Here is a 9,496-nt window from a genome sequence, read left to right on the forward strand (position 1 = left end):
TCACTCATTCTAATGCCACTATTCCATCATATACACTGTTGTTATCACTGATCTTAAAAATAATGAGTTTGCCTCTCTAGTTGTAAGGGAATTATTTTAAAGGAGAATAAGGCTTTTTGTGGACAACTGGTTCACTGTTGTAAAAAAAAAAAAAAAAGCCTACAGTTTTGTTGTTTTTAGGCTACAAAACCACTGATCTAGGTTTGGGGCAATAACGTCATGGTAAGGTGTTATAAAGACAGCTTGAAATGTGAATAAATGTACATAAATGCCAGAAGTGAAGTAGTTATCAGGGTGACATGACTACCGGAAGTTACGTAGTTGTGTAAAAACATGATGCACAAAAGTTGAGGCATGGAAGTGCGGAGGACAGTCTAAAGTTTAAATATGGGTCATATTGCTTCCTGTACAAACGACCTCTGGGTCATTTTGAGGGGAGACCAGTCCCGAGCCCCACAGGCTACTTTGAAAAATGTCCGCCTCTATTGTACATCACTTGGGTTTAATAAACTGACCGGCCATCTTCATCCTGACTTGACTATGTCCAAAGCTGCTTTCCAGGTTAAGAGTGTGATTATGTTTTTTTTACAATTACAACTATGCATGAATAGAATAAATTATCTTTCTCGGCTGAAAAGGCTTGAAATTAAAACTCTTCCTTTGGCAACATTTTTGTTTTGCCTCATTATTCCCAATGTCAGTGGAGAAATACCAGTTTCACATGATATCAATGGATTTAATTACTGTAAATAAATAGCTTTGGGTGTTTGTGTACCCCACAAGCAAATTATGCATCAATTACACCTAACCATGCTTAATTGTGCAGGTGGACTGGCCCAGCTGTGACCTTTCTGTCTTACTCTCTTGTGACTGCTCAGTCTCGTGCTGAGTCGTCGCCTGAGCCTCTTGGCCCTGGATTCACTTGCTATGAAAAAAATATAGGCCTCCTCTCCTCCCTTCCTGTCCCGGAACAGCAAAGAAGCAGGTGGGCTTCAGATGGTCTGTTAACTTCTGGGACTGAAGCTGAAATATGGAATAATGACCCATGGAGGGGAGGCCCTGGTTTGAGAGCCAGACACAGAGCGCATTTGGGGATATGGATTGGCAGCAGGTTTGTTTTGTTAGGAGCTTGATTCATGGGGCAGGTTGGATTGATGAACTAACTTTGGTTTTCTGCTCTATATCATTGGAGGATTATTACTTTATAATGTAGATTTTTGCTTTAGGTATTCATTTAATGCAGAATAGTTCCATTGCATTAATGAACAGCAGGTGGCAGTATGGACCTATTTGTCAAGGAAAAGCCAAACCACAAAGTGAATGAGGCAGTGGCCGCACAGCAGTGCAAATAAACTATTTCTTTAGACATATTGTGCCTATTATTTCATGCTCGTTCACACACAGAAGCAGGGAGGAACCCTGACAATAAGTCACTTTAAACAGTGTCACACTCTGGCAACATTAACATCCCATTCTCTCTGCAACACACACTGTGTATATGTCATTAGGAAAGCAGGATTTCCCCAGGGTAAGAGTTGCAGCTAGTGGAAAAACAGAGGGAGGAAACAACAGGAAGATAGTGAGCTGAAATGGCAGGGGAAATGAAAAAGTGACAGAGCAGGAAACAAGGGGAGAGACGGAGGGGGTGAACCTGATGTGATGCTAAATAACCAGGGTGAAAAAAGGATAATGGAGATAGATCGTCTTCTCCTTTCTCTACTTTTAGTCTTTCTTCACAGACACAGTCAATCTCAAGTGAAGGTCAAGAGGGAGAGGAGCATGCAGATTATGCAGTAGAGGAGGCAATTCATCAGCGCTGTCGGCGTGCTGTCTGATTAATGATCTGAACTCCAACACACACTCACAGCTTATGTCAGCTGTCACTCATGTTCTGATGGGGGAATATAATTTCCCCTAAAGTTGCTGTCATTTGTGCTGAGCTGGTACCTCTTGCATTACTCTTTGCAAAGCTGTAGCGCCAACATTGCGTCTTACACTGTTTTTCTTTGTATTATTACAGGTAATGCAATGATACTATGTAGCCTCACAGACAGACAATTGTCACTGCAGAAATACTGCAGCATTGCGTTTTTTTATACAGTTGCAATCCAAGGCTATAGAGCGCCACAGGATTGAGATCTTGAATTGGAATTAAGTTAGCATTTTAGTGCCCTGGGGTCTCCAGCTCAATGAGGATTATGAATCGGTCTTCAATTAAATGCCTAAAATAAGGTCTGTGATTAACACAATTGTACCATATAAAATACAATTGTAACTAGGACTGCAAGCAGTACTGAACAGGCCCTCGCAGTACACGCGTGTCGGGGCATGCTGCCGTCGGGGTGTGTGCGTTACAGGGGCCAGTCTATACCACTCCTATGAATTTCATTGCCTTAAGTGTTATAGTGTGGTCACGGTACCAAATATGAAATCAGACTGCCACCACAGTGCCACCTAGGGGCCGATCAATAAAACCTTAAAGGGTTATCCTCAGGAGGGCATTGACAATAATTGTACCAAGTTTTGTATAATAATGCACAAACTATCCCTTTAATCCTCATACAGTGTCTGAAGGAGGACTCTTAACTGATATGTATAAGTTAGAAGAGGCAGGTAGCAATGGTGGAAAGTAAAGTAAGTATGTACATTTACTCAAGTACTGGACTTAAAGTAAAATTTTGAGGTACTTTTATGTACATTTTATGTAACTTTATACTTCTACTCCACTACATTTTGAGACATATATTGTACTTTTTATTCCTCTACATTTAGCTGACAGCTTTAGTTACTTTTCAGGTCAAGATTTAAAATGAAAAACATGATACATTTAAAATAATTACCCATTTTTATAAATTAAACCACTTAAAAGTTTATTAGGTAGTTAAAATGAGCAGAGTGGAGTCATTTCACAGTGTAGTATTAGTACTTTTACTGAAGTAAAGGATCTGAACACTTCTTCCACCACTGTCTCTTTGACTTCTTTAAAAAAAATAAAATAAAAAAGAAAATAACATAAATAAATAAAAATAAAATAAAATAAAAATAAAATAAATAAATGTAAAAAAAAAAGTAAAAAAAAAAGCAGAAACGCAGAAAAAATATAATTAAACAAATAATAATAATAATAATAATAAATAAATAAATTAAAAATAATAATAAAAAATAAAATAAAATAAAATAAAAATTAATAAATAAATAAAATAAAATAAAAAAACAAAAAAATTAAACAATTAAAACAAAAAAAATATATGTAAAAAAAAGTAAAAAAAAAAAAAAAAGTAAAGAAGTCAAAAAGACAGTGGTGGAAGAAGTGTTCAGATCCTTTACTTCAGTAAAAGTACTAATACCACACTGTGAAATGACTCCACTCTGCTCATTTTAACTACCTAATAAACTTTTGTTGTGGAGTAGAAGTATAAAGTTACATAAAATGTACATAAAAGTACTCCACCCACCAGCAGTTGTTCTCATTCACTGTTCATACAAGAGAACTAATGCACTATAACTTGTACATAACACATGCAGCGACCTCTCGTGGTGGTAATAATTATGACGGAAACAAAGGAGAAAGGTAACATAAAGAGCGACAAAGTTTGTGTAGAGAGGAGGGATACAAAAACACAGGATGTTCAACCAGGTGCAAGAGCCTGTCCAATGTTGCTTGCAGCTTTAATTCAAATTGTTTTTCTGCAGTTCTGAGGAAGCATACTGGCAGCTTAAGGAACACCTGCAGCATTTACGTATGATCCGAGTCCCCCCCTGAGGAAACAAAATACATCTGTCAGATTAATGCTGTCCAGTAAAACACAACCACTAATTAAGCCTCTAAAAGTTCCCTAGAGCTGAGTCATCTCCTCTCTAACACAGTCTCAATAAAAGCTCAGCATTATCAGATTAACAAAGGTAAGATTGCAGTGCTGCTCTTATCCGGTCATATGTATGTTTAGAGTAAAATTCTCAACAGTAATAATGGAACAAGAGTGGATCGTGCTTTAGTGTTTGCACTGCACTTCGTCTCTCTGCCTCCCTCAGCAGATGGCTCCACCACAGGACTGGGCCCAGAATCAACGAATAACAGCCCAGCAGCTTTCTTTCTAGCTTTCTCTCTGACTATCTCTTCCTTTATGTACTCTCTTTATCTTTTTCTTCTTTTTTTTCCTGCAGTGTTTGCAGTTCTGGCCCCAGATGAGCCACCCAGAGCCAGGAACCAGGGTGGCAGCCGGTGAGACTTTTCAGTCCTCCCACCTGAGCATCAAAGCCCTTTTGTGGGCGTTGGAGTGAGGACAAGCCTGTCCCCTGTGCCGTCTCCTCCTCAGAAAGCTCAAGAAGGAACAGTTGGATAGAGCGAATGACAAGAGGATAAAACAGGAGGGAGAATTTTTTTTTCTGCAGGATGACTTGCGTTATTTTTTTAAGGAGATAAATTACATGAAGCATAGACAGGGAGACTTGACTTTGGAGCATGTTCAAAGAAAGTAATGAATTAAAGAGACAGAGACTAAAACAGAGCGTTTCAGACAAAGTGTGAATACAGGTATATTCAGACAGACAGTATGAGAAAAATGAAAATGAAATGAAAATGTTTTTTGAACATTAAAGGATGTTAACATGTTCTAGTGGAAACCAAAAATACAATTATGATCTGAAAATGAGCATAATATGTCCCCTTTAAATCCTGAAATTCAGATAAATTCATTAACATTGTATCAGTCAGGAAGAGCAGGAGAGAGACTTGCTGGGTGGATCAGTTATATGCAAAGCAAACAGACTGTTTATGGGTAGATTGCTGGATCTGGTATGTATGTGAAATCTACTTCACCTCGTGTCCCGAAAGAGCACACTCACTAACACATTTGAGATACAAGGAAATACCAAATCATCTCTGAGTGCAACCCTGTCTCCACGGCAACAGCTCAAGCTGACCTTGCCTAATTTGTACCATAACAACCTATGGTCTCACAGCGCCCAGAAATATGCACCAGGTGAGTTGAAAATAATTCCGCACACAGAGCTAACAGACCTGCTTTTGTGTCTCCCCACACAGCCAGCAGGGGAGAGAAACCTGGAGGAGAGCTGGAGCAGAACAAATGGCAATTACCACTAAAGTCTGGCTGACTAATGTAAAACAACGAAAAGAGCATCATTATAGAAAATTGCTGTTTTCATCGACTATTTGAATGTCTCTGATGTTTTTATGTAAATCTGAAGTTAACAAAGGTTACCAAACAAACGCGTGGTTCATTTAAGCTGCATAATCAACAAGGGTGAGTTTTGAGCCCTGTGATGAGCTCCAGCATCATTAGACAGCCCCTGAACGTCACCTATATTTAGTTATTGATCTCAGACGAATCCATGACGCTCTTTTTTAATCTTTGTCAGTAATGACTGATCATTTGTCTTTAGCTTCATTCGTATTGGCCCATTCATTGTCATTTTCCATCGGTATGGAAGCAACATTGATCATGTGTTACAGACCGTTATCACAATATTATTAGTGCTTTTATTGGCAGTTATAGTAGATTTGAATGACCTGTTGGTCATCTTTGATTTAAAATACACTTGAAGCTATTGTTATAGAGTCTGCTGGAATATATTTTTTTCTCAAATAACAGTTTTTTTTTAGAACAATTGTAACTTTAGTTAGATGGATGTGTTAAGGTCAACCACAGATTGACTTTGAAATCAGTTAAGGGTGCTCTTAAATGTTGAGTGATGGAAAAGAAAATTTGGCTAAAATAAAAAAATACAGACTTTGTACTGAAAAATTGATATATTGTAGGAAGATTGTATTTGCTGGAGAATATTCTGATGAGATTATTGTGATATATGAGTAAGGCCTGCAAAACTGCAATATGCAATAGTATTTTCTCCCAGATTACAATTGCCATTTCTAAAGTGGTCAATGCTTGGAATTCAAGTAAAACTTCCGGTTACATTTTTTTAGTTGTTACATAACTGGCTTAAATAAGTACATTTGTTTGTATGTAAGACTGAAATCAAAACTGACTTTTTGTGTCACACGGAACATGAACAGTTCTGTTCTGTTTGTTTGACCCATAAATCTACCCCATCATCCTCGCAAACCACTCTCTAGAATAAATGTTGACAAACAGACATGATGAATCTTAACATTTGTGTACCACTGCAACCCCTTCTTGTTGCCCCACTTGGGCAGTGGGTCACAGTTTTAAACACCTGCTTAATATTGTGAATTCAAGCAAAAATTACTTGGTTTTGTTTATGCACCAAAACTAAGTGGTTAATGTTAGGGGAAAAAAATCAGGGTTTCGTGGGAAAAAAACTAATTATTTACGTAACTACTGGACGCAATAACATATAATTATGTATTTACGCACTGAATTTACTAGTTAATTTAAAAGTTAAGAAAAGTAACATAAAATTGACTTTTGGTTTCCTATGGTACACAAACAGGGCCTGAACACTGGTCCCGTGTGAAAGTCCGGGGACAATTTGGCCCATCCAACTACCCCAAAGTCCTCCGTTTGTGGGTCGTGCTGCTTGTTATACTACGGCACCAGCCTGGTGCTTAAGCTCAAGGGTGCAGAAAACTTTTCATATTAACGTATATGTTGTAAGCAGAAACAAACACTGGCAACATTTTCTTTGTGGCCACTGGGTTGTTGTACATGGACTTTGATTTCAAATTTACTAGTACTGCAGTGCCCGTAGGAAGTATGTATTGGCCTGAAACTCCATAAAACACTTACTTTTCATAAGGTACGCACAACATCCAGCACATACACATTGAACATTGATATTTGCTGGAAACTATTAAAATAATATTGGAAATTCAAACCTTGTAGCACACTTTGAAACTCTGAAAGATAGGTAGGCTGAATAGACTTACAGATGAGATGAGTCAGGGTGGAAATCCAGAGCAGTTGTGTTACTGACCAGGTGTAGGCCTATCACACAATGGGGCGGAGCTCCCCTAAAAGGCGTCTGATCAGAAACAGCGCAACACGTCCTACGTAAATAATGATATTTTGAAAAATTAATTCAAAAATCTTCAAAATCGAGGACGCACACCTTCGTGCCATGCACAAGCCACATACGAAATCTGAGGTCAGTCTGACTAACGGTCAGCGAGATATGCCCTAGACCAGGGGTCACCAACACGGTCGCCCTCAAGGACCACATGAGTCGCCCACAGGCCTGTTCTAAAAATAGCACAACTCACTAGTGAGTTGCGTCTAAAATGTAATTTTATTCTGTTGCTATTATTTTTTTAATCACACTTGCATTTATATAGATTTAAAAATGACAATATCTTAAAAAAATGTTCATTATACATGAAGTTTAGATAAGTTTAGGTGAACTCTGACCTACTCTAGTTCAAAGGTCAGTATTGTGCGCATGACAAAACCAGTGTTAATGGAGAGTAAGCTAGCGGGCGCAGCGAAGATGGGCGCTCAATGCAGGTTCTTCCCCCAAAAATATGGCAGAAAAAAGAAAGAAACCTTATCACTTTCACAACGAATAGGAGAAGGAGTTCTTTTCTACGACTGTGAAAGAAACCTGCGTGTGTCTCATTTGCGGGGCGACTGTGGCGACGGCAAAGCGGCACAATGTTGAGAGACACTTCACTATGTGTCACAAAAGCTACCATGCTAACTATCCACCGGGAATCGCACTTCGGGCAGAAAAAGCCAGTGAGCTAAAGCCAGCTTTGGGTAAGCAACAGTCTTTTTTCACGAGGCCGGCGAAAAAGTCTCAAAAAGCAACCGAAGCCTCGTTTAGAGCTACACATTTTCTGATCAAGAAGAAGAAAGCATTTTCAGATGGAGAAGCAATGATGATAATCGCAAACACTGTTCTTGAAAATGACAAAAATGGAACCGATCTAATCTCAACTCTCTCCGACGTCCAAATGAGGGGCATCTACGATGGCTAGACGAGTGTCAGCTATATCCGGATGGTGTTTGAAGATTTCTCCACAAGAGAAGAACTCCTGACACTACTGCCCTTAAAGACAACTATGAGGGGAGTTGACATTTATAACACGCTGAAGGAGTTTTCGTGCAGAAAGAGGTACCATTGGAAAAGCTGGTAGCGGTGACTACAGACGGGGCTCCTGCTATGATCGGCCGACATACAGGTTTCATCGCTCACTGTAAAGGTGACCCAGATGTCCCAAAATTTCTGCATTACCACTGCATAAATCACCAGCATGTTCAAAAATGATCGGCATTGGGCATGTGATGACTCCCGTTGTGAAAATCATCAACAGCATCCGCTCCAAAGCAAAACAGCACAGGATTTTCAAACAGCTTTTGCAGGAGATGTCAGCTGAATATGGTGACCTGTTGCGACACACAGAAATCCGATGGCTAAGCAGAGGACGAGTTTTACTTAGTTTTTTGTCACTTTTGGGTGAAATCAAAGAGTTCATGCAGTCCAAAGGCAAAGATGTCTCACTGCTAGAGGACACAGAGTGGACCGTTGACCTTGAATTTTTGACGGACATTACTGGGAAACTAAACGTCTTGAACTGTGAGCTGCAAGGGAAAGGTAAGACTATTGTTGTTGATATGATAAGTGCTTTAAATGCATTTAAAGCCAAGATGAACATTTTCTCTGTGGATTTACAGAGAAAAAAGGTGCTGCACTTTCCCTCTGTGCAGTTGGTGGTGAAAGACAATGCTTCTGCATCTGAGACATTTGACAAAGTTGCAGAAAAGTACTGTGAAGTCATAAACAGACTTGGGCAATGGGTTTGAAAATAAGTTTTGTGACCTTGATCAGCTTGAGCCATGTGTGTCATTCATTTCCAATCCTTTCATGAATGTGGACACAACATGCTTTGCTGAGAAAAGTGCAACATTCAACTTGGATGCTGGACAGGTGGAGATGGAAATCATAACATTGCAAAATGACCTACACCTCAAAGTTCAACAGACTGCACCAAACTTTTGGTGCCTTGTTGACACAGAGAAGTACAGTGGTGTTTGCACAGCAGCTATGAAGGTTGCCAGCCTGTTTGGTTCAACCTATCTCTGTGAATCAGCGTTTTCTGACATGAACTTCGTCAAGAACAAACACAGAACATGGCTCACTGATGCACATCTGAAAGACTCACTCACAGTTGCAGCGTCAAGTTACACACCAGATTACAATACACTGGTGAACAGCATGCAATGCCAGTCTTCCCACTAGTAAAGAAACAGATACCAGATGTTGTCAGTGGCAAAGTATATTGAAGAATTGTGTTCAATTTAAAAGTGTGTTCATGACATGTAACAGTTATACTTTTGTTTAAAATGCCGCAGATTTGGTCAGGAGTTCACACACACACACACACACGCTTCTTGCTTTTATAGATACAAAACAAATGTAATTTGGGAGGATTATGCACCTCACTGTGTTAGCTTTGTGAATGCTATTAGGTCAAAAGCACTTGACAAATCTTTTTCCTTTCATTATTCAACTCGTGCTTTGTCCATAATGGCATTTCTGTTGGACAAGCACATACACA

Source organism: Centropristis striata, chromosome 13 (assembly GCF_030273125.1).
Source record: "Centropristis striata isolate RG_2023a ecotype Rhode Island chromosome 13, C.striata_1.0, whole genome shotgun sequence".
Lineage (NCBI taxonomy): Eukaryota > Metazoa > Chordata > Actinopteri > Perciformes > Serranidae > Centropristis > Centropristis striata.